Genomic DNA, 4760 nt, shown 5'->3' with positions numbered 1-4760 from the left:
AAGGTGGGTGCCTCCTCAGACAGTCCCCGTGCCTTTGGGGCAGCCCACTTTCCCCTCCCCCCGCTGCCCAGGGTGGTTGCTTTGGCATCTTCTCAAAGCACTGGGCAGGTCTCAGTGAGCTGGCTGAGGAGCACCTGTGTGATACAGCAGATGATGTCTGTTTGACTCACAGAGAGACAGAGACTAAAGGAGATCAGGTGATGAAGAAATTCAGATCCAGAGCCAGTGAGTCAGAGTCTCACCCCCTGCCTGTCCTTGACCTGGGCATCCCCTCGCAAGCCTGGCTGACGCCAATATCCTGAGGGTTATCAGTAATTAGCATATCTCACCCGGGACCCCTGATCACTGATTTCACACACCTCCCGGGCTGCGTGTTCTGCTTAGGCAGGACTGCTGACTCAGACGCAGGCCACGCCAGCGCCCAAAGCAACTCTAGAGATCTTCCCATCCTGTCTAGTTCTTTCATGTCAGCTGGAATCGCTTGGCAATGACTTCCTGGAGAGAGCACTGTTGATTCTGAGTCTGTCTGATTCAGTGCTCAGCTCAGCGGACAGGTAATGCTATGATCCATTGGTAATTTCTGCCACAGTTGGAAAGGAAAGAGTGGTGGGTTTGCCCCAAATTAACATCCTGGCTCTAGTCTGTGGGTCAGTTCAGAGGTCCCTCTTGGAGTTGGGGGCAGTCTATGAGAGGGAGCTGGGCTCTACAGTTTATAAAGGGAGCTGAGGCACGAAGGAGACAGTTGAGGGCACAACCAACAGGTAGCACCTTGTCCAAGCCAGCCTCAGCCTGCCTGCCACTCCCACAGCCTCCTTCGCAGAAGCAGTCGTGTTGGTCCCACGTGACCCCTACCTCCCCGGTTGTAGCCGAATGGACCATGGGTGGGGACCCAGTCTATAGGCTGATTCACCAGCCTTTGAGGTAGCCTGGTGGGAAAATTAACTGCACCAAGTAGATCCTCTTGGGGAATGTGAATTGAAGGCAGAGAGAACAGTTGACGGCAAAAACCAAAGCTGATCAACAAACAGAAGTGCAGAGAGAGAGAGGAGTGAAGCTGCGTGGGGTTAATTATATACCCTAGAGTGACAGCCTCCCAATTCCTGCAGCTGACACACCAGCTCTGGGAGTCGCCTTCGGAGAGGGTATGGGAGGGCAAAAGCCATGCTTGCTGGTTTATCAATAATCAGGTCCCTATAACCCACCGAATCTGTTTTCGGCCAAAGGGGTTTTTCAGTCTCCGAGGGATGGGCTGTCAGGGTGGGCTCCAGAGGGCAGGTCTGTGAGATCATGGGTGGGGTTGATTAAAGTGACAGCCAACTTCAATTAGAACTTGTACCAGACACATTCCTGGGCCACTGTGGGTAGAGTACCCTGCTGGTGACACTTGCTCTCACTTGCGGGGTCTAGTAAGATCTCTTAAGGGTGGGGAATTGGGCATTCAGAGGACATGTGTGAATTCATCATGGGTTGCAGTCTGGTTTTAGCCTTACATTACTTCAGTAAACATTGATAATGATCAGATAAGAGCCTGGGCTCACCGTCCAGATCCCTTGGATTTGCCACCTACCAACAGTGTGACTTTGAGCAACTCATGTAAACTCCCTGTGCCTCCTGTGGGTGGGAATGTAAATTGATACAGCCACTATGGAGAACAGTATGGAGGTTCCTTAGAAAACTAAAAATAAAATTACCATGTGACCCGGCAGTCCCACTACTGGGCATATACCCAGAGAAAACCATAATTCAAAAAGACACATGCACCCCAATGTTCACTGCAGCACTATTTACAATAGCCAGGTCATAGAGGCAACCTAAATGCCCATCGGCAGACGAATGGATAAAGAAGATGTGGTACATACATACGATGGAATATTACTCAGCCATAAAAAGGAACGAAATTGGGTCATTTGTAGAGACGTGGGTGGATCTAGAGGCTGTCATACAGAGTGAAGTAAGTCAGAAAGAGAAGAACAAATATCGTATATTAATGCATATATGTGGAACCTAGAAAAATGGTACAGATGAACCGGTTTGCAGGGCAGAAATAGAGACACAGATGTAGAGAACAAACGTATGGATACCAAGGGGAGAAAGTGACAGGGGGTGGTGGTGTTGGGATGAATTGGGAGATTGGGATTGACATATATACACTAATATGTATAAAATAGATAAGTAATAAGAACCTGCTGTATAAAAATATAAATAAAATAAAATTCAAAAAAAAATTAAAGAGTTTGAAAAAAAAAAAACTCCCTGTGCCTCAGTTTCCTCAGCTGTAAAATGGGGGCAATGACGGCACCTGACAAGGTTGCTGCGAGGGATTAAAGTAAGGACTGGCACATAGTAAGGGCTACTAAATGTCAGGCCCTGTGCCGGGTGCTGAACGTACCAAGTGGATTTGTCTCCTGCCCCCATGGAGCATAGAGTCTAGAATTCAGTGGCCACTGGGGGACCCTGCCCACCTGTGACCTCTGTGCTGTGGGGCAACTGGTCTTTTCTGGGCCTGACGTCAGCCAGCCCTGGTGAGACTGACATCTGCCTCCACACGTCTAGTCCTGCTTCTGCCCTCCTGGTCAGCCTGGCTGGCACATGCTGGTCAGGCCTGGCAGTGGCAGAGCCCGTGCCCAAGGGGAGGGAGGCATTCAGGGCTGGGAGGCAGGAAGGAGAGGCACTAACACCACCTGGAGCCGTCATGGGGGTTCCCTCTACTGAGTGGCCACTGTGTGGCAGATAACATGCTTATAAACATCCCTGTATTCATTTCCTAGGGCTGCTGTAACAAAGTACCACAAACTAGAGGCTTGAAACAACAGGAATTTATTTTCTCACAACTCCTAAGGCCAGAAGTCCAAAATCAAAGCGACATTTGGGGCATGTTTCTCCCAAAGGCTCTAGAGGAGAATCCTTCCTTGCCTCTTCCAGCGTCTGGTAGCTTCTGGCACTCCTTGGCTTATGGTAGCATCATTCCAATCTCTGCCTCGGTCTTTACACAGCCTTCTCTCTGTGGATATTTGTGTTTTGTCTCTGTGTCCAAATTTCCCTTAAGGACACCAGTTATATTAGATTTAGGGACACCCCCTAATCCACTATGACCTCATCTTAGCTGGATTATATCTGCCAAGACACTTTTTCCAAATAAGGTCACCTTCACAGCTTCCCGTGGATGTAAATTTTTTTTTTTTTTTTGCCACACCACGCAGATTACCGATCTTAGTTCCCTGCCTAAGGGCACAGGGATTGAACCCGTGCCCCCTGCAATGGAAGCAGATTTCTAACCACTGGGCCACCAGGGAATTCCTCCGTGGATGTAAATTTTAAGGGGACACTATTCAACCCAGGAAAATCCCTTAGCCACCACCTATCAGAATGAATTTGGTGTTCTTTCCCCCATTTTACAAATGCAAAAACTAAGGCACAGACCAGCCCAAGGCCATACGGCAAGCTGGACTTGAAAACTAGCTCTCTGACCTACAAAAGGCCTCTGAGTTGCTAACGGCGACCAGACGCTAGAGCTCTGGAGGAGAAACTGGAGCTATACGTATGAGGAAGAAGGAAGCAACAACAGGAAATTCCTTCTCAGGGCAATGTCCAAGGCTGCTGGAGCCCAGGGACTGGACTTCAGCCCCAGAACCCAAAGCCCTTCCCAGCAACAGGCAGGAAGCAGCTTAGCCTGATGCTCTGCCGAGGTCTGGGCTGTGCTGATCTGGCCTGAATAAGCCAGCAGCGGCTCAGGGGGCAAAGCTGGAAGGAATGTTTATCTGAGGCCAACAGAAGGGAGAGGGCTGGAGCCCACAGCCAGAGCCACTTGCCTGGGAAGGGCCCCCATCTCGTGTGTGTGTGTGTGCGTGTGTGTGTGCGTGTGTGTGTGCGTGTGTGTGTGTGTTGATCGAAGGCCCTGTGGCCTATCCTGGGGCCCTGCCAGAGCTGGGACAGCTGCTGATTCTGATCACAGGAGTATGTTTCTCAGGGAGGGAGGACCCTTAGAGTCATCCCAGCCCAAGGGTATCAAATAAATGGCGGGTCTACCACCATACTCCCTTCTTCTGAATCCTCCTCAACACAGTGCCCCCCAGAGCTACTGTCCATCAACTGGAGCTGGCAGAAAAGTTAAAAACTGCCCTGTGTTTCCAGACCCAGGAGTCTCAGCCTCAGTGATACCTTCCCGAGGGGCTGCAGACCATCCTCTAGATCCTACAACTTGAAGAGAGAAGCAGGCCAGTTCTCCCAGTCCAGATCCCAGGCTCTTTTTCCTGACACTCACACTTAGTACACAGGGTGACATCCAAGCCTTCCTGTCTTCCCACTCCCTGTGAATCATTCCTGGCTGCTACCAAGAACCAGGCTTCACAGCTGTTGCAATTGCACCCTGGCGCTGGCATCTGAGGACAGCTGCTGCTGCAGGGCCCGCCCCGCCCCCAGGGCAGCTGGTCTGCGTGACGGGAAGGCGCTGAATGGTTCTGAAGTACAGGTAGGAGTTTGCCCAGTCAAGAGAGTTCAAGAAGGGAATTCTGGGCAGAAGAATCAACATGTGCAGAGAGCCTGACAGAGCTGAAGGGAGAAGGGCGGGTGGGCCGGGAGGAGCTGGGAGGCGGCAGCCATCATCATGGCTTTGGTGACGCGACACCATTGTCCACAGGACCTGGGTTCTGGTCTCGGCTTAGTCACGACCCTGCTGTGGCACTTGGAGCAAGCCCCTGCCCTTCCGGGCCTAGGTTTCCCCATCTGTCCAGTAGGGAGCCGGGACCCGGTACTCACAACAG

This window comes from Tursiops truncatus, chromosome 3, assembly GCF_011762595.2.
Source record: "Tursiops truncatus isolate mTurTru1 chromosome 3, mTurTru1.mat.Y, whole genome shotgun sequence".
Lineage (NCBI taxonomy): Eukaryota > Metazoa > Chordata > Mammalia > Artiodactyla > Delphinidae > Tursiops > Tursiops truncatus.
This window is presented reverse-complemented; position numbering follows the sequence as displayed.